Source organism: Lepidochelys kempii, chromosome 16 (genome assembly GCF_965140265.1).
Source record: "Lepidochelys kempii isolate rLepKem1 chromosome 16, rLepKem1.hap2, whole genome shotgun sequence".
Classification (NCBI taxonomy): domain Eukaryota; kingdom Metazoa; phylum Chordata; order Testudines; family Cheloniidae; genus Lepidochelys; species Lepidochelys kempii.
The window spans coordinates 615,917-643,599 of record NC_133271.1 but is presented as its reverse complement, the minus strand read 5'-3'; positions in this window follow the sequence as shown (position 1 = coordinate 643,599).

Here is a 27,683-nt window from a genome sequence, read left to right as displayed (position 1 = left end):
TCGTCAGTGAAGCCCCGCCCCCTAATCAGGGCTAGGCTTCTCTCCCAGCACAAAGCCCCTACACATACAGATACCACCAACACAAAACCAAACACACACAAATACCTTCTCCTCCAACAGAACTCCCACTGAAACTCGCTTGTTTACAGCTCTGTTTGCTAGCTCCTGTACCGCTGCAGCTGTCTGTGTCGCTGCCTGACTGGCTGCTCCCTTTATAGGACCCCTCGTCAGTGAAGCCCCGCCCCCTAATCAGGGCTCAGCTTCGCCCCCAGCACAAAGCCCCTCCAAGCCTCCACACATACAGATACTACCAATACAAAACCAAACGCACACAAATACCTTCTCCTACAACAGAACTCCCACTCAAACTCGCTTGTTTACCCCTCTGTTTGCTAGCTCCTGTACCGCTGCAGCTGTCTGTGTCGCTGCCTGACTGGCTGCTCCCTTTATAGGACCCATAGTGAGTGAAGCCCCGCCCCCTAATCAGGGCTCAGCTTCCCTCCAAGCACAAAGCCCCTACACATACAGATACCACCAATACAAAACCAAACACACAAACAAATACCTTTCCTCCAACAGAACTCCCACTCCAACTCCCCTGTTTACAGCTCTGTTTGCTAGCTCCTGTGCCCCTGCAGATGTCTGTGACGCTGCCTGACTGGCTGCTACAATCATAGGACCCCTAGTCAGCGAAGCCCCGTCCCCTCATCAGGGCTCAGCTTCTCTCCCAGCACAAAGCCCCTCCAAGCCTCTACACATACAGATACTACCAATACAAAACCAAACAAACACAAATACCTTCTCCTCCAACAGAACTCCCTCTCAAACTCCCCTGTTTACAGCTCTGTTTGCTAGCTCCTGTTCCGCTGCCTGACTGGCTGCTACCTTTATAGGACCCCTAGTCAGTGAAGCCCCGCCCCCTAATCAGGGCTCAGCTTCGCTCCCAGCACAAAGCCCCTCCAAGCCTCTACACATACAGATACCACCAATACAAAACCAAACACACACACAAATGCCTTCTCCTGCAACAGAACTCCCACTCAAACTCCCGTGTTTACAGCTCTGTTTGCTAGCTCCAGTGCCGCTGCAGCTGTCTGTGCCGCTGCCTGACTGGCTGCTCCCTTTATAGGACCCCTAGTCAGTGAAGCCCCGCCCCCTAATCAGGGCTCAGCTTCTCTCCCAGCACAAAGCCCCTCCAAGCCTCTACACATACAGATACTACCAATACAAAACCAAACACACACACAAATACCTTCTCCTCCAACAGAACTCCCACTCAAACTCCCCTGTTTACAGCTCAGTTTGCAAGCTCCTGTGCCACTGCAGCTGTCTGTGCCGCTGCCTGACTGGCTGCTACCTTTATAGGACCCCTGGTTATTGAAGCCCTGCACCCTAATCAGGGCTCAGCTTCTCTCCCAGCAAAAATCCCCTACACATACAGATATCACCAATACAAGACCAAACACAAACAAAAATACCTTCTCCTCCAACAGAACTCCCACTCAATCTCCCCTGTTTACAGCTCTGTTTGCTAGCTCCTGTGCAGCTGCCAGTGTCGCTGCCTGACTGGCTGCTACCTTTATAGGACCCCGAGTCAGTGAAGCCCCGCCCCCTAATCAGGGCTCAGCTTCTCTCCCAGCACAAAGTCCCTACACATACAGATACCACCAATGCAAAACCAAACACACACACAAATGCCTTCTCCTCCAACAGAACTCCCACTCAAACTGCCGTTTACAGCTCGGTTTGCTAGCTCCAGTGCCGCTGCAGCTGTCTGTGCCGCTGCCTGACTGGCTGGTACCTTTATAGGACCACTAGTCAGTGAAACCCCGCCCCCTAATCAGGGCTCAGGTTCTCTCCCATCACAAAGCCCCTACACATACAGATACTACCAATACAAAACCAAGCACACACAAATACCTTCTCTCCCAACAGAACTCCCTCTCAAACTCCCCTGTTTACAGCTCTGTTTGCTAGCTCCTGTGCCGCTGCCTGACTGGCTGCTACCTTTATAGGACCCCTAGTCAGGGAAGCCCCGCCCCCTAATCAGGGCTCAGTTTCTCTCCCAGCACAAAGCCCCTCCAAGCCTCTACACATACAGATACTACCAATACAAAACCAAACACACACAAATACCTTCTCCTCCAACAGAACTCCCACTCAAACTCCCCTGTTTACAGCTCTGTTTGCTAGCTCCTGTGCTACTGCAGTTGTCTGTGCCGCTGCCTGACTGGCTGCTCCCTTTATAGGACCCCTCGTCAGTGAAGCCCCGCCCCCTAATCAGGGCTCAGCTTCGCCCCCAGCACAAAGCCCCTCCAAGCCTCCACACATACAGATACTACCAATACAAAACCAAACGCACACAAATACCTTCTCCTACAACAGAACTCCCACTCAAACTCGCTTGTTTACCCCTCTGTTTGCTAGCTCCTGTACCGCTGCAGCTGTCTGTGTCGCTGCCTGACTGGCTGCTCCCTTTATAGGACCCATAGTGAGTGAAGCCCCGCCCCCTAATCAGGGCTCAGCTTCCCTCCAAGCACAAAGCCCCTACACATACAGATACCACCAATACAAAACCAAACACACAAACAAATACCTTTCCTCCAACAGAACTCCCACTCCAACTCCCCTGTTTACAGCTCTGTTTGCTAGCTCCTGTGCCCCTGCAGATGTCTGTGACGCTGCCTGACTGGCTGCTACAATCATAGGACCCCTAGTCAGCGAAGCCCCGTCCCCTCATCAGGGCTCAGCTTCTCTCCCAGCACAAAGCCCCTCCAAGCCTCTACACATACAGATACTACCAATACAAAACCAAACAAACACAAATACCTTCTCCTCCAACAGAACTCCCTCTCAAACTCCCCTGTTTACAGCTCTGTTTGCTAGCTCCTGTTCCGCTGCCTGACTGGCTGCTACCTTTATAGGACCCCTAGTCAGTGAAGCCCCGCCCCCTAATCAGGGCTCAGCTTCGCTCCCAGCACAAAGCCCCTCCAAGCCTCTACACATACAGATACCACCAATACAAAACCAAACACACACACAAATGCCTTCTCCTGCAACAGAACTCCCACTCAAACTCCCGTGTTTACAGCTCTGTTTGCTAGCTCCAGTGCCGCTGCAGCTGTCTGTGCCGCTGCCTGACTGGCTGCTCCCTTTATAGGACCCCTAGTCAGTGAAGCCCCGCCCCCTAATCAGGGCTCAGCTTCTCTCCCAGCACAAAGCCCCTCCAAGCCTCTACACATACAGATACTACCAATACAAAACCAAACACACACACAAATACCTTCTCCTCCAACAGAACTCCCACTCAAACTCCCCTGTTTACAGCTCAGTTTGCAAGCTCCTGTGCCACTGCAGCTGTCTGTGCCGCTGCCTGACTGGCTGCTACCTTTATAGGACCCCTGGTTATTGAAGCCCTGCACCCTAATCAGGGCTCAGCTTCTCTCCCAGCAAAAATCCCCTACACATACAGATATCACCAATACAAGACCAAACACACACACAAATGCCTTCTCCTCCAACAGAACTCCCACTCAAACTGCCGTTTACAGCTCGGTTTGCTAGCTCCAGTGCCGCTGCAGCTGTCTGTGCCGCTGCCTGACTGGCTGGTACCTTTATAGGACCACTAGTCAGTGAAACCCCGCCCCCTAATCAGGGCTCAGGTTCTCTCCCATCACAAAGCCCCTACACATACAGATACTACCAATACAAAACCAAGCACACACAAATACCTTCTCTCCCAACAGAACTCCCTCTCAAACTCCCCTGTTTACAGCTCTGTTTGCTAGCTCCTGTGCCGCTGCCTGACTGGCTGCTACCTTTATAGGACCCCTAGTCAGGGAAGCCCCGCCCCCTAATCAGGGCTCAGTTTCTCTCCCAGCACAAAGCCCCTCCAAGCCTCTACACATACAGATACTACCAATACAAAACCAAACACACACAAATACCTTCTCCTCCAACAGAACTCCCACTCAAACTCCCCTGTTTACAGCTCTGTTTGCTAGCTCCTGTGCTACTGCAGTTGTCTGTGCCGCTGCCTGACTGGCTGCTCCCTTTATAGGACCCCTCGTCAATGAAGCCCCGCCCCCTAATCAGGGCTCAGCTTCTCTCCCAGCACAAAGCCCCTACACATACAGATACCACCAACACAAAACCCAACGCACACAAATACCTTCTCCTCCAACAGAACTCCCACTCAAACTCCCCTGTTTACAGCTCTGTTTGCTAGCTCCTGTGCCGCTGCCTGACTGGCTGCTACCTTTATAGGACCCCTAGTCAGGGAAGCCCCGCCCCCTAATCAGGGCTCAGCTTCTCTCCCAGCACAAAGCCCATCCAAGCCTCTACACATACAGATACCACCAATACAAAACCAAACACACACACAAATGCCTTCTCCTGCAACAGAACTCCCACTCAAACTCCCGTGTTTACAGCTCTGTTTGCTAGCTCCAGTGCCGCTGCAGCTGTCTGTGCCGCTGCCTGACTGGCTGCTCCCTTTATAGGACCCCTAGTCAGTGAAGCCCCGCCCCCTAATCAGGGCTCAGCTTCTCTCCCAGCACAAAGCCCCTCCAAGCCTCTACACATACAGATACTACCAATACAAAACCAAACACACACACAAATACCTTCTCCTCCAACAGAACTCCCACTCAAACTCCCCTGTTTACAGCTCAGTTTGCAAGCTCCTGTGCCACTGCAGCTGTCTGTGCCGCTGCCTGACTGGCTGCTACCTTTATAGGACCCCTGGTTATTGAAGCCCTGCACCCTAATCAGGGCTCAGCTTCTCTCCCAGCAAAAATCCCCTACACATACAGATATCACCAATACAAGACCAAACACAAACAAAAATACCTTCTCCTCCAACAGAACTCCCACTCAATCTCCCCTGTTTACAGCTCTGTTTGCTAGCTCCTGTGCAGCTGCCAGTGTCGCTGCCTGACTGGCTGCTACCTTTATAGGACCCCGAGTCAGTGAAGCCCCGCCCCCTAATCAGGGCTCAGCTTCTCTCCCAGCACAAAGTCCCTACACATACAGATACCACCAATGCAAAACCAAACACACACACAAATGCCTTCTCCTCCAACAGAACTCCCACTCAAACTGCCGTTTACAGCTCGGTTTGCTAGCTCCAGTGCCGCTGCAGCTGTCTGTGCCGCTGCCTGACTGGCTGGTACCTTTATAGGACCACTAGTCAGTGAAACCCCGCCCCCTAATCAGGGCTCAGGTTCTCTCCCATCACAAAGCCCCTACACATACAGATACTACCAATACAAAACCAAGCACACACAAATACCTTCTCTCCCAACAGAACTCCCTCTCAAACTCCCCTGTTTACAGCTCTGTTTGCTAGCTCCTGTGCCGCTGCCTGACTGGCTGCTACCTTTATAGGACCCCTAGTCAGGGAAGCCCCGCCCCCTAATCAGGGCTCAGTTTCTCTCCCAGCACAAAGCCCCTCCAAGCCTCTACACATACAGATACTACCAATACAAAACCAAACACACACAAATACCTTCTCCTCCAACAGAACTCCCACTCAAACTCCCCTGTTTACAGCTCTGTTTGCTAGCTCCTGTGCTACTGCAGTTGTCTGTGCCGCTGCCTGACTGGCTGCTCCCTTTATAGGACCCCTCGTCAATGAAGCCCCGCCCCCTAATCAGGGCTCAGCTTCTCTCCCAGCACAAAGCCCCTACACATACAGATACCACCAACACAAAACCCAACGCACACAAATACCTTCTCCTCCAACAGAACTCCCACTCAAACTCCCCTGTTTACAGCTCTGTTTGCTAGCTCCTGTGCCGCTGCCTGACTGGCTGCTACCTTTATAGGACCCCTAGTCAGGGAAGCCCCGCCCCCTAATCAGGGCTCAGCTTCTCTCCCAGCACAAAGCCCATCCAAGCCTCTACACACACAGATACCACCAATGCAAAACCAAACACACACAAATACCTTCTCCTCCAAGAGAACTCCCACTCAAACTCCCCTTTTTACACCTCTGTTTGCTTGCTCCTGTGCCGCTGCAGCTGTCTGTGCCGCGGCCTCACTGGCTGCTCCCTTTATAGGACCCCTAGTCAGTGAAGCCCCGCCCCCTAATCAGGGCTCAGCTTCTCTCCCAGCACAAAGCCCCTCCAAGCCTCTACACATACAGATACTACCAATACAAAACCAAGCACACACAAATACCTTCTCTCCCAACAGAACTCCCTCTCAAACTCCCCTGTTTACAGCTCTGTTTGCTAGCTCCTGTGCCGCTGCCTGACTGGCTGCTACCTTTATAGGACCCCTAGTCAGGGAAGCCCCGCCCCCTAATCAGGGCTCAGTTTCTCTCCCAGCACAAAGCCCCTCCAAGCCTCTACACATACAGATACTACCAATACAAAACCAAACACACACAAATACCTTCTCCTCCAACAGAACTCCCACTCAAACTCCCCTGTTTACAGCTCTGTTTGCTAGCTCCTGTGCTACTGCAGTTGTCTGTGCCGCTGCCTGACTGGCTGCTCCCTTTATAGGACCCCTCGTCAATGAAGCCCCGCCCCCTAATCAGGGCTCAGCTTCTCTCCCAGCACAAAGCCCCTACACATACAGATACCACCAACACAAAACCCAACGCACACAAATACCTTCTCCTCCAACAGAACTCCCACTGAAACTCGCTTGTTTACAGCTCTGTTTGCTAGCTCCTGTACCGCTGCAGCTGTCTGTGTCGCTGCCTGACTGGCTGCTCCCTTTATAGGACCCCTCGTCAGTGAAGCCCCGCCCCCTAATCAGGGCTCAGCTTCGCCCCCAGCACAAAGCCCCTCCAAGCCTCCACACATACAGATACTACCAATACAAAACCAAACGCACACAAATACCTTCTCCTACAACAGAACTCCCACTCAAACTCGCTTGTTTACCCCTCTGTTTGCTAGCTCCTGTACCGCTGCAGCTGTCTGTGTCGCTGCCTGACTGGCTGCTCCCTTTATAGGACCCATAGTGAGTGAAGCCCCGCCCCCTAATCAGGGCTCAGCTTCCCTCCAAGCACAAAGCCCCTACACATACAGATACCACCAATACAAAACCAAACACACAAACAAATACCTTTCCTCCAACAGAACTCCCACTCCAACTCCCCTGTTTACAGCTCTGTTTGCTAGCTCCTGTGCCCCTGCAGATGTCTGTGACGCTGCCTGACTGGCTGCTACAATCATAGGACCCCTAGTCAGCGAAGCCCCGTCCCCTCATCAGGGCTCAGCTTCTCTCCCAGCACAAAGCCCCTCCAAGCCTCTACACATACAGATACTACCAATACAAAACCAAACAAACACAAATACCTTCTCCTCCAACAGAACTCCCTCTCAAACTCCCCTGTTTACAGCTCTGTTTGCTAGCTCCTGTTCCGCTGCCTGACTGGCTGCTACCTTTATAGGACCCCTAGTCAGTGAAGCCCCGCCCCCTAATCAGGGCTCAGCTTCGCTCCCAGCACAAAGCCCCTCCAAGCCTCTACACATACAGATACCACCAATACAAAACCAAACACACACACAAATGCCTTCTCCTGCAACAGAACTCCCACTCAAACTCCCGTGTTTACAGCTCTGTTTGCTAGCTCCAGTGCCGCTGCAGCTGTCTGTGCCGCTGCCTGACTGGCTGCTCCCTTTATAGGACCCCTAGTCAGTGAAGCCCCGCCCCCTAATCAGGGCTCAGCTTCTCTCCCAGCACAAAGCCCCTCCAAGCCTCTACACATACAGATACTACCAATACAAAACCAAACACACACACAAATACCTTCTCCTCCAACAGAACTCCCACTCAAACTCCCCTGTTTACAGCTCAGTTTGCAAGCTCCTGTGCCACTGCAGCTGTCTGTGCCGCTGCCTGACTGGCTGCTACCTTTATAGGACCCCTGGTTATTGAAGCCCTGCACCCTAATCAGGGCTCAGCTTCTCTCCCAGCAAAAATCCCCTACACATACAGATATCACCAATACAAGACCAAACACACACACAAATGCCTTCTCCTCCAACAGAACTCCCACTCAAACTGCCGTTTACAGCTCGGTTTGCTAGCTCCAGTGCCGCTGCAGCTGTCTGTGCCGCTGCCTGACTGGCTGGTACCTTTATAGGACCACTAGTCAGTGAAACCCCGCCCCCTAATCAGGGCTCAGGTTCTCTCCCATCACAAAGCCCCTACACATACAGATACTACCAATACAAAACCAAGCACACACAAATACCTTCTCTCCCAACAGAACTCCCTCTCAAACTCCCCTGTTTACAGCTCTGTTTGCTAGCTCCTGTGCCGCTGCCTGACTGGCTGCTACCTTTATAGGACCCCTAGTCAGGGAAGCCCCGCCCCCTAATCAGGGCTCAGTTTCTCTCCCAGCACAAAGCCCCTCCAAGCCTCTACACATACAGATACTACCAATACAAAACCAAACACACACAAATACCTTCTCCTCCAACAGAACTCCCACTCAAACTCCCCTGTTTACAGCTCTGTTTGCTAGCTCCTGTGCTACTGCAGTTGTCTGTGCCGCTGCCTGACTGGCTGCTCCCTTTATAGGACCCCTCGTCAATGAAGCCCCGCCCCCTAATCAGGGCTCAGCTTCTCTCCCAGCACAAAGCCCCTACACATACAGATACCACCAACACAAAACCCAACGCACACAAATACCTTCTCCTCCAACAGAACTCCCACTCAAACTCCCCTGTTTACAGCTCTGTTTGCTAGCTCCTGTGCCGCTGCCTGACTGGCTGCTACCTTTATAGGACCCCTAGTCAGGGAAGCCCCGCCCCCTAATCAGGGCTCAGCTTCTCTCCCAGCACAAAGCCCATCCAAGCCTCTACACATACAGATACCACCAATACAAAACCAAACACACACACAAATGCCTTCTCCTGCAACAGAACTCCCACTCAAACTCCCGTGTTTACAGCTCTGTTTGCTAGCTCCAGTGCCGCTGCAGCTGTCTGTGCCGCTGCCTGACTGGCTGCTCCCTTTATAGGACCCCTAGTCAGTGAAGCCCCGCCCCCTAATCAGGGCTCAGCTTCTCTCCCAGCACAAAGCCCCTCCAAGCCTCTACACATACAGATACTACCAATACAAAACCAAACACACACACAAATACCTTCTCCTCCAACAGAACTCCCACTCAAACTCCCCTGTTTACAGCTCAGTTTGCAAGCTCCTGTGCCACTGCAGCTGTCTGTGCCGCTGCCTGACTGGCTGCTACCTTTATAGGACCCCTGGTTATTGAAGCCCTGCACCCTAATCAGGGCTCAGCTTCTCTCCCAGCAAAAATCCCCTACACATACAGATATCACCAATACAAGACCAAACACAAACAAAAATACCTTCTCCTCCAACAGAACTCCCACTCAATCTCCCCTGTTTACAGCTCTGTTTGCTAGCTCCTGTGCAGCTGCCAGTGTCGCTGCCTGACTGGCTGCTACCTTTATAGGACCCCGAGTCAGTGAAGCCCCGCCCCCTAATCAGGGCTCAGCTTCTCTCCCAGCACAAAGTCCCTACACATACAGATACCACCAATGCAAAACCAAACACACACACAAATGCCTTCTCCTCCAACAGAACTCCCACTCAAACTGCCGTTTACAGCTCGGTTTGCTAGCTCCAGTGCCGCTGCAGCTGTCTGTGCCGCTGCCTGACTGGCTGGTACCTTTATAGGACCACTAGTCAGTGAAACCCCGCCCCCTAATCAGGGCTCAGGTTCTCTCCCATCACAAAGCCCCTACACATACAGATACTACCAATACAAAACCAAGCACACACAAATACCTTCTCTCCCAACAGAACTCCCTCTCAAACTCCCCTGTTTACAGCTCTGTTTGCTAGCTCCTGTGCCGCTGCCTGACTGGCTGCTACCTTTATAGGACCCCTAGTCAGGGAAGCCCCGCCCCCTAATCAGGGCTCAGTTTCTCTCCCAGCACAAAGCCCCTCCAAGCCTCTACACATACAGATACTACCAATACAAAACCAAACACACACAAATACCTTCTCCTCCAACAGAACTCCCACTCAAACTCCCCTGTTTACAGCTCTGTTTGCTAGCTCCTGTGCTACTGCAGTTGTCTGTGCCGCTGCCTGACTGGCTGCTCCCTTTATAGGACCCCTCGTCAATGAAGCCCCGCCCCCTAATCAGGGCTCAGCTTCTCTCCCAGCACAAAGCCCCTACACATACAGATACCACCAACACAAAACCCAACGCACACAAATACCTTCTCCTCCAACAGAACTCCCACTCAAACTCCCCTGTTTACAGCTCTGTTTGCTAGCTCCTGTGCCGCTGCCTGACTGGCTGCTACCTTTATAGGACCCCTAGTCAGGGAAGCCCCGCCCCCTAATCAGGGCTCAGCTTCTCTCCCAGCACAAAGCCCATCCAAGCCTCTACACACACAGATACCACCAATGCAAAACCAAACACACACAAATACCTTCTCCTCCAAGAGAACTCCCACTCAAACTCCCCTTTTTACACCTCTGTTTGCTTGCTCCTGTGCCGCTGCAGCTGTCTGTGCCGCGGCCTCACTGGCTGCTCCCTTTATAGGACCCCTAGTCAGTGAAGCCCCGCCCCCTAATCAGGGCTCAGCTTCTCTCCCAGCACAAAGCCCCTCCAAGCCTCTACACATACAGATACTACCAATACAAAACCAAACACACACACTAATACCTTCTCCTCCAACAGAACTCCCACTCAAACTCCCCTGTTTACAGCTCAGTTTGCAAGCTCCTGTGCCACTGCAGCTGTCTGTGCCGCGGCCTGACTGGCTGCTACCTTTATAGGACCCCTGGTTATTGAAGCCCTGCACCCTAATCAGGGCTCAGCTTCTCTCCCAGCAAAAATCCCCTACACATACAGATATCACCAATACAAAACCAAACACACACCAATACCTTCTCCTCCAACAGAACTCCAACTAAAACTCCCCTGTTTACAGCTCTGTTTGCTAGCTCCTGTGCTGCTGCCTGACTGGCTGCTACCTTTATAGGACCCCTAGTCAGGGAAGCCCCGCCCCCTAATAAGGGCTCAGCTTCGCTCCCAGCACAAAACCCCTCCAAGCCTCTACACATTCAGATACTGCCAATACAAGACCAAACACACACAAAAATACCTTCTCCTCCAACAGAACTCCCACTCAATCTCCCCTGTTTACAGCTCTGTTTGCTAGCTCCTGTACCGCTGCAGCTGTCAGTGTCGCTGCCTGACTGGCTGCTCCCTTTATAGGACCCCTCGTCAATGAAGCCCCGCCCCCTAATCAGGGCTCAGCTTCTCTCCCAGCACAAAGCCCCTACACATACAGATACCACCAATACAAAACCAAACACAAACAAATACCTTCTCCTCCAACAGAACTCCCACTCAAACTCCCCTGTTTACAGCTCTGTTTGCTAGCTCCTGTACCGCTGCAGCTGTCTGTGTGGCTGCCTGACTGGGTGCTCCCTTTATAGGACCCCTCGTCAGTGAAGCCCCGCCCCCTAATCAGGGCTCAGCTTCTCTCCCAGCACAAAGCCCCTCTACGCCTCTACACATACAGATACCACAAATACAAAACCAAACACACACACAAATACCCTTCCTCCAACAGAACTCCCACTCAAACTCCCCTGTTTACAGCTCTGTTTGCTAGCTCCTGTATCGCTGCAGCTGTCTGTGAAGCTGCCTGATTGGCTGCTCCCGTTATAGGACCCCTAGTCAGTGAAGCCCCGCCCCCTAATCAGGGCTCAGCTTCTCTCCCAGCACAAAGCCCCTACACATACAGATACCACAAATACAAGACCAAACACACACAAATACCTTCTCCTCCAACAGAACTCCCTCTCAAACTCCCCTGTTTACAGCTCAGTTTGCTAGCTCCTGTTCCGCTGCAGCTATCTGTGCCCCTGCCTGACTGGCTGCTCCCTTTATAGGACCCCTAGTCAGTGAAGCCCCGCCCCCTAATCAGGGCTCAGCTTTTCTCCCAGCACAAAGCCCCTACACATACAGATACTACCAATACAAAACCAAACACACACAAATAATTTCTCCTCCAAAAGAAGTCCCACTCAAACTCCGCTGTTTACAGCTCTGTTTGCTAGCTCCTGTGCCGCTGCAGCTGTCCGTGCCGCCGCCTGACTGGCTGCTCCCTTTATAGGACCCCTCGTCAGTGAAGCCCCGCCCCCTAATCAGGGCTCAGCTTCTCTCCCAGCACAAAGCCCCTCCAAGCCTCTACACACACAGATACCACCAATACAAAACCAAACACACACACAAATGCCTTCTCCTCCAACAGAACTCCCACTCAAACTCCCGTTTACAGCTCTGTTTGCTAGCTCCAGAGCCGCTGCAGCTGTCTGTGCCGCTGCATGACTGGCTGGTACCTTTATAGGACGCCTAGTCAGTGAAGCCCCGCCCCCTAATCAGGGCTCAGCTTCTCTCCCAGCACAAAGCCCCTGCACATACAGATACTACCAATACAAAACCAAGCACACACAAATACCTTCTCCTCCAACAGAACTCCCACTCTAACTCGCCTGTTTACAGCTCTGTTTGCTAGCTCCTGTACCGCTGCAGCTGTCTGTGTCGCTGCCTGACTGGCTGCTCCCTTTATAGGACCCATAGTCAGTGAAGCCCCGCCCCCTAATCAGGGCTCAGCTTCTCTCCCAGCACAAAGCCCCTACACGTACAGATACCACCAATACAAAACCAAACACACACAAATACCTTCTCCTCCAACAGAACTCCTACTCAAACTCCCCTGTTTACAGCTCTGTTTGCTAGCTCCTGTGCTGCTGCAGCTGTCTGTGCCGCAGACTGATTGGCTGCTCCCTTTATAGGACCCCTAGTCAGTGAAGCCCCGCCACTAATCAGGGCTCAGCTTCTCTCCCAGCACAAAGCCCCTACACATACACATACTACCAATACAAAACCAAACATACACAAATACCTTCTCCTCCAACAGAACTCCCACTCAAACTCCCCTGTTTACAGCTCTGTTTGCTAGCTCCTGTTCCGCTGCAGCTGTCTGTGCCGCTGCCTGACTGGCTGCTACCTTCATAAGACCCCTAGTCAGCAAAGGCCCGCCCCCTAATCAGGGCTCATCTTCTCTCCCAGCACAAAGCCCCTCCAAGCCTCTACACACACAGATACCACCAATACAAAACCAAACACACACACAAATGCCTTCTCCTCCAACAGAACTCCCACTCAAACTCCCGTTTACAGCTCTGTTTGCTAGCTCCTGTGCCGCTGCCTGACTGGCTGCTCCCTTTATAGGACCCCTAGTCAGGGAAGCCCCGCCCCCTAATCAGGGCTCAGCTTCTCTCCCAGCACAAAGCCCCTCCAAGCCTCTACACATACAGATACTACCAATACAAAACCAAACACACACAAATACCTTCTCCTCCAACAGAACTCCCACTCAAACTCCCCTGTTTACAGCTCTGTTTGCTAGCTCCTGTACCGCTGCAGCGCTCTGTGTCGCTGCCTGACTGGCTGCTCCCTTTGTAGGACCCCTCGTCAGCGAAGGCCCGCCCCCTAATCAGGGCTCATCTTCTCTCCCAGCACAAAGCCCCTCCAAGCCTCTACACACACAGATACCACCAATACAAAACCAAACACACACACAAATGCCTTCTCCTCCAACAGAACTCCCACTCAAACTCCCGTTTACAGCTCTGTTTGCTAGCTCCTGTGCCGCTGCAGCTGTCCGTGCCGCCGCCTGACTGGCTGCTCCCTTTATAGGACCCATAGTCAGTGAAGCCCCGCCCCCTAATCAGGGCTCAGCTTCTCTCCCAGCACAAAGCCCCTACACGTACAGATACCACCAATACAAAACCAAGCACACACAAATACCTTCTCCTCCAACAGAACTCCCACTCTAACTCGCCTGTTTACAGCTCTGTTTGCTAGCTCCTGTGCTGCTGCAGCTGTCTGTGCCGCAGACTGATTGGCTGCTCCCTTTATAGGACCCCTAGTCAGTGAAGCCCCGCCACTAATCAGGGCTCAGCTTCTCTCCCAGCACAAAGCCCCTACACATACACATACTACCAATACAAAACCAAACATACACAAATACCTTCTCCTCCAACAGAACTCCCACTCAAACTCCCCTGTTTACAGCTCTGTTTGCTAGCTCCTGTTCCGCTGCAGCTGTCTGTGCCGCTGCCTGACTGGCTGCTACCTTCATAAGACCCCTAGTCAGCAAAGGCCCGCCCCCTAATCAGGGCTCAGCTTCTCTCCCAGCACAAAGCCCCTCCAAGCCTCTACACACACAGATACCACCAATACAAAACCAAACACACACACAAATGCCTTCTCCTCCAACAGAACTCCCACTCAAACTCCCCTGTTTACAGCTCTGTTTGCTAGCTCCTGTATCGCTGCAGCTGTCTGTTCAGCTGCCTGACTGGCTGCTCCCTTGATAGGACCCCTAGTCAGTGAAGCCCCGCCCCCTAATCAGGGCTCAGCTTCTCTCCCAGCACAAAGCCCCTACACATACAGATACCACCAATACGAAACGAAACACACACAAATACCTTCTCCTCCAACAGAACTCCCACTCAAACTCCCCTGTTTACAGCTCTGTTTGCTAGCTCCTGTACCGCTGCAGCGCTCTGTGTCGCTGCCTGACTGGCTGCTCCCTTTGTAGGACCCCTCGTCAGCGAAGGCCCGCCCCCTAATCAGGGCTCATCTTCTCTCCCAGCACAAAGCCCCTCCAAGCCTCTACACACACAGATACCACCAATACAAAACCAAACACACACACAAATGCCTTCTCCTCCAACAGAACTCCCACTCAAACTCCCGTTTACAGCTCTGTTTGCTAGCTCCTGTGCCGCTGCCTGACTGGCTGCTAACTTTATAGGACCCCCAGTCAGTGAAACACCGCCCCCTAATCAGGGCTCAGCTTCTCTCCCAGCACAAAGCCCCTACACATACACATACTACCAATACAAAACCAAACACACACAAATACCTTCTCCTCCAACAGAACTCCCACTCAAACTCCCCTGTTTACAGCTCTGTTTGCTAGCTCCTGTGCCCCTGCAGCTGTCTGTGACGCTGCCTGACTGGCGGCTACCTTCATAGGACCCCTAGTCAGCGAAGGCCCGCCCCCTAATCAGGGCTCATCTTCTCTCCCAGCACAAAGCCGCTCCAAGCCTCTACACACACAGATACCACCAATACAAAACCAAACACACACACAAATGACTTCTCCTCCAACAGAACTCCGACTCAAACTGCCGTTTACAGCTCGGTTTGCTAGCTCCAGTGCCGCTGCAGCTGTCTGTGCCGCTGCCTGACTGGCTGGTACCTTTATAGCACCCCTAGTCAGTGAAACCCCGCCCCCTAATCAGGGCTCAGCTTCTCTCCCATCACAAAGCCCCTACACATACAGATACTACCAATACAAAACCAAGCACACACAAATACCTTCTCTTCCAACAGAACTCCCTCTCAAACTCCTCTGTTTACAGCTCTGTTTGCTAGCTCCTGTGCCGCTGCCTGACTGGCTGCTACCTTTATAGGACCCCTAGTCAGGGAAGCCCCGCCCCCTAATCAGGGCTCAGCTTCTCTCCCAGCACAAAGCCCCTCCAAGCCTCTACACATACAGATACTACCAATACAAAACCAAACACACACAAATACCTTCTCCTCCAACAGAACTCCCACTCAAACTCCCCTGTTTACAGCTCAGTTTGCAAGCTCCTGTGCCACTGCAGCTGTCTGTGCCGCTGCCTGACTGGCTGCTACCTTTATAGGACCCCTGGTTAGTGAAGCCCTGCACCCTAATCAGGGCTCAGCTTCTCTTCCAGCAAAAAGCCCCTACACATACAGATATCACCAATACAAAACCAAGCACACACAAATACCTTCTCCTCCAACAGAACTCCCACTCAAACTCCCCTGTTTACAGCTCTGTTTGCTAGCTCCTGTACCGCTGCAGCGCTCTGTGTCGCTGCCTGACTGGCTGCTCCCTTTATAGGACCCATAGTCAGTGAAGCCCCGCCCCCTAATCAGGGCTCAGCTTCTCTCCCAGCACAAAGCCCCTACACGTACAGATACCACCAATACAAAACCAAACACACACAAATACCTTCTCCTCCAACAGAACTCCTACTCAAACTCCCCTGTTTACAGCTCTGTTTGCTAGCTCCTGTGCTGCTGCAGCTGTCTGTGCCGCAGACTGATTGGCTGCTCCCTTTATAGGACCCCTAGTCAGTGAAGCCCCGCCACTAATCAGGGCTCAGCTTCTCTCCCAGCACAAAGCCCCTACACATACACATACTACCAATACAAAACCAAACATACACAAATACCTTCTCCTCCAACAGAACTCCCACTCAAACTCCCCTGTTTACAGCTCTGTTTGCTAGCTCCTGTTCCGCTGCAGCTGTCTGTGCCGCTGCCTGACTGGCTGCTACCTTCATAAGACCCCTAGTCAGCAAAGGCCCGCCCCCTAATCAGGGCTCAGCTTCTCTCCCAGCACAAAGCCCCTCCAAGCCTCTACACACACAGATACCACCAATACAAAACCAAACACACACACAAATGCCTTCTCCTCCAACAGAACTCCCACTCAAACTCCCGTTTACAGCTCTGTTTGCGAGCTCCAGAGCCGCTGCAGCTGTCTGTGCCGCTGCATGACTGGCTGGAACCTTTATAGGACGCCTAGTCAGTGAAGCCCCGCCCCCTAATCAGGGCTCAGCTTCTCTCCCAGCACAAAGCCCCTGCACATACAGATTCTACCAATACAAAACCAAGCACACACAAATACCTTCTCCTCCAACAGAACTCCCACTCAAACTCCCCTGTTTACAGCTCTGTTTGCTAGCTCCTGTACCGCTGCAGCGCTCGGTGTCGCTGCCTGACTGGCTGCTCCCTTTGTAGGACCCCTCGTCAGTGAAGCCCCGCCCCCTAATCAGGGCTCAGCTTCTCTCCCAGCACAAAGCCCCTCCAAGCCTCTACACATATAGATACCACCAATACAAAACCAAACACACACACAAATACCTTTCCTCCAACAGAACTCCCACTCAAACTCCCCTGTTTACAGCTCTGTTTGCTAGCTCCTGTATCGCTGCAGCTGTCTGTTCAGCTGCCTGACTGGCTGCTCCCTTGATAGGACCCCTAGTCAGTGAAGCCCCGCCCCCTAATCAGGGCTCAGCTTCTCTCCCAGCACAAAGCCCCTACACATACAGATACCACCAATACGAAACGAAACACACACAAATACCTTCTCCTCCAACAGAACTCCCACTCAAACTCCCCTGTTTACAGCTCTGTTTGCTAGCTCCTGTACCGCTGCAGCGCTCTGTGTCGCTGCCTGACTGGCTGCTCCCTTTGTAGGACCCCTCGTCAGCGAAGGCCCGCCCCCTAATCAGGGCTCATCTTCTCTCCCAGCACAAAGCCCCTCCAAGCCTCTACACACACAGATACCACCAATAAAAAACCAAACACACACACAAATGCCTTCTCCTCCAACAGAACTCCCACTCAAACTCCCGTTTACAGCTCTGTTTGCTAGCTCCTGTGCCGCTGCCTGACTGGCTGCTAACTTTATAGGACCCCCAGTCAGTGAAACACCGCCCCCTAATCAGGGCTCAGCTTCTCTCCCAGCACAAAGCCCCTACACATACACATACTACCAATACAAAACCAAACACACACAAATACCTTCTCCTCCAACAGAACTCCCACTCAAACTCCCCTGTTTACAGCTCTGTTTGCTAGCTCCTGTGCCCCTGCAGCTGTCTGTGACGCTGCCTGACTGGCGGCTACCTTCATAGGACCCCTAGTCAGCGAAGGCCCGCCCCCTAATCAGGGCTCAGCTTCTCTCCCAGCACAAAGCCCCTACACATACAGATACCACAAATACAAGACCAAACACACACAAATACCTTCTCCTCCAACAGAACTCCCTCTCAAACTCCCCTGTTTACAGCTCAGTTTGCTAGCTCCTGTTCCGCTGCAGCGCTCTGTGTCGCTGCCTGACTGGCTGCTCCCTTTGTAGGACCCCTCGTCAGCGAAGGCCCGCCCCCTAATCAGGGCTCATCTTCTCTCCCAGCACAAAGCCCCTCCAAGCCTCTACACACACAGATACCACCAATACGAAGCCAAACACACACACAAATGCCTTCTCCTCCAACAGAACTCCCACTCAAACTCCCGTTTACAGCTCTGTTTGCTAGCTCCTGTACCGCTGCAGCTGTCTGTGTCGCTGCCTGACTGGCTGCTCCCTTTATAGGACCCCTCGTCAGTGAAGCCCCGCCCCCTAATCAGGGCTCAGCTTCTCTCCCAGCACAAACCCCTACACATACAGATACCACCAACACAAAACCAAACACACACAAATACCTTTCCTCCAACAGAACTCCCACTCAAACTCCCCTGTTTACAGCTCTGTTTGCTAGCTCCTGTATCGCTGCAGCTGTCTGTGCAGCTGCCTGATTGGCTGCTCCCGTTATAGGACCCCTAGTCAGTGAAGCCCCGCCCCCTAATCAGGGCTCAGCTTCTCTCCCAGCACAAAGCCCCTACACATACAGATACCACAAATACAAGACCAAACACACACAAATACCTTCTCCTCCAACAGAACTCCCTCTCAAACTCCCCTGTTTACAGCTCTGTTTGCGAGCTCCAGAGCCGCTGCAGCTGTCTGTGCCGCTGCATGACTGGCTGGAACCTTTATAGGACGCCTAGTCAGTGAAGCCCCGCCCCCTAATCAGGGCTCAGGTTCTCTCCCAGCACAAAGCCCCTACACATACAGATACCACCAACAAAAAACCAAACACACACAAATACCTTCTCCTCCAACAGAACTCCCACTCAAACTCCCCTGTTTACAGCTCTGTTTGCTAGCTCCAGTGCCGCTGCAGCTGTCTGTGCCACTGCCTGACTGGCTGCTACCTTTATAGTACCCCTAGTCAGTGAAGCCCCGCCCCCTAATCAGGGCTCAGCTTCTCTCCCAGCACAAAGCCCCTCCAAGCCTCTACACATACAGATACTACCAATACAAAACCAAACACACACAAATACCTTCTCCTCCAACAGAACTCCCACTCAAACTCCGCTGTTTACAGCTCAGTTTGCAAGCTCCTGTGCTACTGCAGCTGTCTTTGCCGCTGCCTGACTGGCTGCTACCTTTATAGGACCCCTAATCAGTGAAGCCCCGCCCCCTATTCAGGGCTCAGGTTCTCTCCCAGCACAAAGCCCCTCCAAGCCTCAACACATACAAATACTACCAATACAAAACCAAACAAACACAAATACCTTCTCCTCTAACAGAACTCCCACTCAAAGTCCCCTGTTTACAGCTCTGTTTGCTAGCTCCTGTGCCGCTGCCTGACTGGCTGCTACCTTTATAGGACCCCTAGTCAGGGAAGTCCCGCCCCCTAATCAGCTTCTCTCCCAGCACAAAGCCCCTCCAAGCCTCTACACATACAAATACTACCAATACAAAACCAAACACACACAAATACCTTCTCCTCCAAGAGAACTCCCACTCAAACTCCCCTGTTTACACCTCTGTTTGCTAGCTCCTGTGCCGCTGCAGCTGTCTGTGCCGCTGCCTGACTGGCTGCTACCTTTATAGGACCCCTAGTCAGGGAAGTCCCGCCCCTTAATCAGCTTCTCTCCCAGCACAAAGCCCCTCCAAGCCTCTACACATACAGATACCACCAATACAAAACCAAACACACACACAAATACCTTTCCTCCAACAGAACTCCCACTCAAACTCCCCTGTTTACAGCTCTGTTTGCTAGCTCCTGTATCGCTGCAGCTGTCTGTTCAGCTGCCTGACTGGCTGCTCCCTTGATAGGACCCCTCGTCAGTGAAGCCCCGCCCCCTAATCAGGGCTCAGGTTCTCTCCCAGCACAAAGCCCCTACACATACAGATACCACCAACACAAAACCAAACACACACAAATACCTTCCCCTCCAACAGAACTCCCACTCAAACTCCCCTGTTTACAGCTCTGTTTGCTAGCTCCTGTGCCGCTGCCTGACGGGCTGCTACCTTTATAGGACCCCTAGTCAGGAAAGCCCCGCCCCCTAATCAGGGCTCAGCTTCTCTCCCAGCACAGAGCCCCTCCAAGCCTCTACACATACAGATACTACCAATACAAAACCAAGCACACACAAATACCTTCTCCTCCAACAGAACTCCCACTCAGAGTCCCCTGTTTACAGCTCTGTTTGCTAGCTCCTGTACCTCTGCAGCTGTCTGTGTCGCTGCCTGACTGGCTGCTCCCTTTATAGGACCCCTCGTCAGTGAAGCCCCGCCCCCTAATCAGAGCTCAGCTTCTCTCCCAGCACAAAGCCCCTACACATACAGATACCACCAACACAAAACCAACACACACAAATACCTTATCCTCCAACAGAACTCCCACTCAAACTCCCCTGTTTACAGGTCAGTTTGCAAGCTCCTGTGCCACTGCAGCTGTCTGTGCCGCTGCCTGACTGGCTGCTACCTTTATAGGACCCCTGGTCAGTGAAGCCCCGCACCCTAATCAGGGCTCAGCTTCTCTCCCAGCAAAAAGCCCCTACACATACAGATAATACCAAAACAAAACCAAACACACACAAATAGCTTCTCTTCCAAAAGAACTCCCACTCAAACTCCCCTATTTACAGATCTGTTTGCTAGCTCCTGTACCGCTGCCTGACTGGCTGCTACCTTTATAGGACCCCTAGTCAGGGAAGCCCCGCCCTCTAATCAGGGCTCAGCTTCTCTCCCAGCACAAAGCCCCTACACATACAGATACTAACAATACAAAACCAAACACACACATATACCTTCTCCTCCAACAGAACTCCCACTCTAACTCTCCCGTTTACAGCTCTATTTGCTAGCTGTCTGTGCCGCTGCCTGACCAGCTGCTACCTTTACAGGACCCGTAGTCAGTCAAGCCCCATCCCCTAATCAGGGCTCAGCTTCTCTCCCAGTACAAAGCACCCACAAGCCTCTACACATACAGATACTACCAATGCAAAACCAAACACACACAAATACCTTCTCCTCCAACAGAACTCCCCCTCTAACTCCCGTTTACAGCTCTGTTTGCTAGCTCCTGTGCCGCTGCAGCTGTCTGTGCCGCTGCCTGACTGGCTGCTACCTTTATAGGACGCCTAGTCAGTGAAGCCCCGCCCCCTAATCAGGGCTCAGCTTCTCTCCCAGCACAAAGCCCCTCCAAGCCTCTACACATACAGATACTAGGAATACAAAACCAAACAAACACAAATACCTTCTCCTCCAAAAGAACTCCCACTCAAACTCCCCTGTCTACAGCTCTGTTTGCTAGCTGCTGTGCTGCTGCAGCTGTCCGTGCCGCCGCCTGACTGGCTGCTCCCTTTATAGGACCCCTAGTCAGTGAAGCCCCGCCCCCTAATCAGGGCTCAGCTTCTCTCCCAGCACAAAGCCCCAACACATACACATACTACCAATACAAAACCAAACACACACAAATACCTTCTCCTCCAACAGAACTCCCACTCAAAGTCCCCTGTTTACAGCTCTGTTTGCTAGCTCCTGTGCCGCTGCCTGACTGGCTGCTACCTTTATAGGACCCCTAGTCAGGGAAGCCCCGCCCCCTAATCAGGGCTCAGCTTCTCTCCCAGCACAAAGCCCCTCCAAGCCTCTACACATACAGATACTACCAATACAAAACCAAACACACACAAATACCTTCTCCTCCAACAGAACTCCCACTCAAACTCCCCTGTTTACAGCTCTGTTTGCTAGCTCCTGTACCGCTGCCTGACTGGCTGCTCCCTTTATAGGACCCCTCGTCAGTGAAGCCCCGCCCCCTAATCAGGGCTCAGCTTCGCTCCCAGCACAAAGCCCCTCCAAGCCTCTACACATACAGATACTACCAATACAAAACCAAACAAACACAAATACCTTCTCCTCCAACAGAACTCCCACTCAAACTCCCGTGTTTACAGCTCTGTTTGCTAGCTGCTGTGCCGCTGCCTGACTGGCTGCTACCTTTATAGGACGCCTAGTCAGTGAAGCCCCGCCCCCTTATCAGGCCTCAGCTTCTCTCCCAGCACAAAGCCTCTACACATACAGATACTACCAATACAAAACCAAACACGCACACAAATACCTTCTCCTCCAACAGAACTCCCACTCAAACTCCCCTGTTTACAGCTCTGTTTGCTAGTTCCTGTAACGCTGCAGCTGTCTGTGTCGCTGCCTGACTGGCTGCTCCCTTTACAGGACCCCTCGTCAGTGAAGCCCCGCCCCCTAATCAGGGCTCAGATTCTCTCCCAGCACAAAGCCTCTACTCATACAGACACTACCAATACAAAACCAAACACACAAATACCTTCTCCTCCAACAGAACTCCCTCTCAAACTCACCTGTTTACAGCTCAGTTTTGTAGCTCCTGTTCCGCTGCAGCTGTCTGTGCCCCTGCCTGACTGGCTGCTCCCTTTATAGGACCCCTAGTCAATGAATACCCGCCCCCTAATCAGGGCTCAGCTTCGCTCCCAGCACAAAGCCCCTCCAAGCCTCTACACATACAGATACTACCAATACAATACCAAACACACACACAAATACCTTCTCCTCCAACAGAAGTCCCACTCAAACTCCCCTGTTTACAGCTCTGTTTGCTAGCTCCTTTGCCGCTGCCTGACTGGCTGCTACCTTTATAGGACCCCTAGTCAGTGAAGCCCCGCCCCCTAATCAGGGCTCAGCTTTTCTCCCAGCACAAAGACCCTACACATACAGATACTACCAATACAAAACCAAACACACACAAATACCTTCTTTTCCAACAGAACTCCCACTCAAACTCCGCTGTTTACAGCTCTCTTTGCTAGCTCCTGTGCCACTGCAGCTGTCTGTGCCGCTGCCTGACTGGCTGCTGCCTTTATAGGACCCCTAGTCAGTGAAGCCCGCCCCCTAATCAGGGCTCAGCTTCTCTCTCAGCACAAAGCCCCTACACATACAGATACCACCAACACAAAACCAAACACACACACAAATACCTTCTGCTCCAACAGAACTCCCACTCAGACTCCCCTGTTCACAGCTCTGTTTGCTAGCTCCTGTGCCGCTGCCTGACTGGCTGCTACCTTTATAGGACCCCTAGTCAGTGAAGCCCCGCCCCCTAATCAGGGCTCAGCTTCTCTCCCAGCACAAAGCCCTTCCAAGCCTCTACACATACAGATACCACCAATACAAAACCAAACACACACACAAATACCTTCTCCTCAAACAGAACTCCCACTCAAACTCCCCTGTTTACAGCTCTATTTGCTAGCTCCAGTGCCTCTGCAGCTGTCTGTGCCGCTGCCTGACTGGTTGGTACCTTTATAGGACCCCTCGTCAGTGAAGCCCCGCCCCCTAATCAGGGCTCAGCTTCTCTCCCAGCACAAAGCCCCTCCAAGTCTCGACACATACAGATACCACCAATACAAAACCAAACACACACAAATACCTTCTCCTCCAACAGAACTCCCACTCAAACTCCCCTGTTTACAGCTCTCTTTGCTAGCTCCTGTGCCACTGCAGCTGTGTGTGCCGCTGCCTGACTGGCTGCTGCCTTTATAGGACCCCAAGTCAGTGAAGCCCCGCCCCCTAATCAGAGCTCAGCTTCTCTCCCAGCACAAAGCCCCTACACATACAGATACCACCAACACAAAAGCAAACACACACAAATACCTTCTCCTCCAACAGAACTCCCTCTCAAACTCCCCTGTTTACAGCTCAGTTTGCTAGCTCCTGTTCCGCTGCAGCTGTCTGTGCCCCTGCCTGACTGGCTGCTCCCTTTATAGGACCCGTAGTCAGTGAAGCCCCGCCCCCTAATCAGGGCTCAGCTTTTCTCCCAGCACAAAGCCCCTACACATACATATACTACCAATACAAAACCAAACACACACAAATACCTTCTCTTCCAACAGAAGTCCCACTCAAACTCCCCTGTTTACAGTTCTGTTTGCTAGCTCCTGTGCCGCTGCCTGACTGGCTGCTACCTTTATAGGACCCCTAGTCAATGAAGCCCCGCCCCCTAATCAGGGCTCAGCTTCGCTCCCAGCACAAAGCCCCTCCATGCCTCTACACATACAGATACTACCAATACAAAACCAAACACACACAAATAGCTTCTCCTCCAACAGAACTCCCACTCAAAGTCCCCTATTTACAGCTCTGTTTGCTAGCTCCTGTACCGCTGCAGCTGTCTGTGTCGCTGCCTGACTAGCTGCTCCCTTTATAGGACCCCTCGTCAGTGAAGCCCCGCCCCCTAATCAGGGCTCAGCTTCTCTCCCAGCACAAAGCCCCTCCAAGCCTCTACACATACAGATACCACCAATACAAAACCAAACACACACACAAATACCTTCTCCTCAAACAGAACTCCCACTCAAACTCCCCTGTTTACAGCTCTATTTGCTAGCTCCAGTGCCGCTGCAGCTGTCTGTGCCGCTGCCTGACTGGTTGGTACCTTTATAGGACCCCTAGTCAGGGAAGCCCCGCCCCCTAATCAGGGCTCAGATTCTCTCCCAGCACAAAGCCTCTACTCATACAGACACTACCAATACCAAACCAAACACACAAATACCTTCTCCTCAAACAGAACTCCCACTCAAACTCACCTGTTTACAGCTCTGTTTGCTAGCTCCTGTGCCGCTGCAGCTGTCTGTGCCGCTGCCTGACTGGCTGGTACCTTTATAGGACCCCTCGTCAGGGAAGCCCCGCCCGCTAATCAGGGCTCAGCTTCTCTCCCAGCACAAAGGCTCTACACATACAGATACCACCAATACAAAACCAAAAACACACACAAATACCTTCTCCTCCAACAGAACTCCAACTCAAACTCCCCTGTTTACAGCTCAGTTTTGTAGCTCCTGTTCCGCTGCAGCTGTCTGTGCCCCTGCCTGACTGGCTGCTCCCTTTATAGGACCCCTAGTCAATGAAGCCCGCCCCCTAATCAGGGCTGAGCTTCGCTCCCAGCACAAAGCCCCTCCAAGCCTCTACACATACAGATACTACCAATACAATACCAAACACACACACAAATACCTTCTCCTCCAACAGAAGTCCCACTCAAACTCCCCTGTTTACAGCTCTGTCTGCTAGCTCCTGTACCGCTGCAGCTGTCTGTGTCGCTGCCTGACTGGCTGCTCCCTTTATAGGACCCCTCGTCATTGAAGCCCCGCCCCCTAATCAGGGCTCAGCTTCTCTCCCAGCACAAAGCCCCTACACATACAGATGCTACCAATACAAAACCAAACACACACACAAATGCCTTCTCCTCCAACAGAACTCCCACTCAAAGTCCCCTGTTTACAGCTCTGTTTGCTAGCTCCTGTGCCGCTGCCTGACTGTCTGCTACCTTTATAGGACCCCTAGTCAGTGAAGCCCCGCCCCCTAATCAGGGCTCAGCTTCGCTCCCAGCACAAATCCCCTCCAAGCCTCTAGACATACAGATACTACCAATACAAAACCAAACACACACACAAATAGCTTCTCCTCCAACAGAACTCCCACTCAAAGTCCCCTATTTACAGCCCTGTTTGCTAGCTCCTGTACCGCTGCTGCTGTCTGTGTCGCTGCCTGACTGGCTGCTCCCTTTATAGGACCCCTCGTCAGTGAAGCCCCGCCCCCTAATCAGGGCTCAGCTTCTCTCCCAGCACAAAGCCCCTCCAAGTCTCGACACATACAGATACCACCAATACAAAACCAAACACACACAAATACCTTCTCGTCCAACAGAAGTCCCACTCAAACTCCCCTGTTCACAGCTCTGTTTGCTAGCTCCTGTGCTGCTGCCTGACTGGCTGCTACCTTTATAGGACCCCTCGTCAATGAAGCCCCGCCCCCTAATCAGGGCTCAGCTTTTCTCCCAGCACAAAGCCCCTACACATACAGATACTACCAATACAAAACCAAACACACACAAATACCTTCTCCTCAAACAGAACTCCCTCTCAAACTCCCCTGTTTACAGCTCTGTTTGCTAGCTCCTGTTCCGCTGCAGCTGTCTGTGCCCCTGCCTGACTGGCTGCTCCCTTTATAGGACCCGTAGTCAGTGAAGCCCCGCCCCCTAATCAGGGCTCAGCTTTTCTCCCAGCACAAAGCCCCTACACATACAGATACTACCAATACAAAACCAAACACACACAAATACCTTCTCCTCAAACAGAACTCCCTCTCAAACTCCCCTGTTTACAGCTCAGTTTTGTAGCTCCTGTTCCTCTGCAGCTGTCTGTGCCCCTGCCGGACTGGCTGCTCCCTTTATAGGACCCCTAGTCAGTGAAGCCCCGCCCCCTACTCAGGGCTCAGCTTCGCTCCCAGCACAAAGCCCCTCCGAGCCTCTACACATACAGGTACTACCAATACAATACCAAACACACACACAAATACCTTCTCCTCCAACAGAAGTCCCACTCAAACTCCCCTGTTTACAGCTCTGTTTGCTAGCTCCTGTGCCGCTGCCTGACTGGCTGCTACCTTTATAGGACCCCTAGTCAGTGAACCCCCGCCCCCTAATCAGGGCTCAGCTTCGCTCCCAGCACAAAGCCCCTCCAAGCCTATACACATACAGATACCACCAATACAAAACCAAACACACACAGAAATACCTTCTCCTCAGACAGAACTCCCACTCAAACTCCCCTGTTTACAGCTCTGTTTGCTAGCTCCTGTGCCGCTGCCTGACTGGCTGCTACCTTTATAGGACGCCTAGTCAGTGAAGCCCCGCCCCCTTATCAGGGCTCAGCTTCTCTCCCAGCACAAAGCCTCTACACATACAGATACTACCAATACAAAACCAAACACACACAAATACCTTCTCCTCCAACAGAACTCCCTCTCAAAATCCCCTGTTTACAGCTCAGTTTGCTAGCTCCTGTTCCGCTGCAGCTGTCTGTGCCCCTGCTTGACTGGCTGCTCCCTTTATAGGACCCGTAGTCAGTGAAGCCCCGCCCCCTTATCAGGGCTCAGATTCTCTCCCAGCACAAAGCCTCTACTCATACAGATACTACCAATACAAAACCAAACACACACAAATACCTTCTCGTCCAACAGAAGTCCCACTCAAACTCCCCTGTTCACAGCTCTGTTTGCTAGCTCCTGTGCTGCTGCCTGACTGGCTGCTACCTTTATAGGACCCCTCGTCAATGAAGCCCCGCCCCCTAATCAGGGCTCAGCTTTTCTCCCAGCACAAAGCCCCTACACATACAGATACTACCAATACAAAACCAAACACACACAAATACCTTCTCCTCAAACAGAACTCCCTCTCAAACTCCCCTGTTTACAGCTCTGTTTGCTAGCTCCTGTTCCGCTGCAGCTGTCTGTGCCCCTGCCTGACTGGCTGCTCCCTTTATAGGACCCGTAGTCAGTGAAGCCCCGCCCCCTAATCAGGGCTCAGCTTTTCTCCCAGCACAAAGCCCCTACACATACAGATACTACCAATACAAAACCAAACACACACAAATACCTTCTCCTCAAACAGAACTCCCTCTCAAACTCCCCTGTTTACAGCTCAGTTTTGTAGCTCCTGTTCCTCTGCAGCTGTCTGTGCCCCTGCCGGACTGGCTGCTCCCTTTATAGGACCCCTAGTCAGTGAAGCCCCGCCCCCTACTCAGGGCTCAGCTTCGCTCCCAGCACAAAGCCCCTCCGAGCCTCTACACATACAGGTACTACCAATACAATACCAAACACACACACAAATACCTT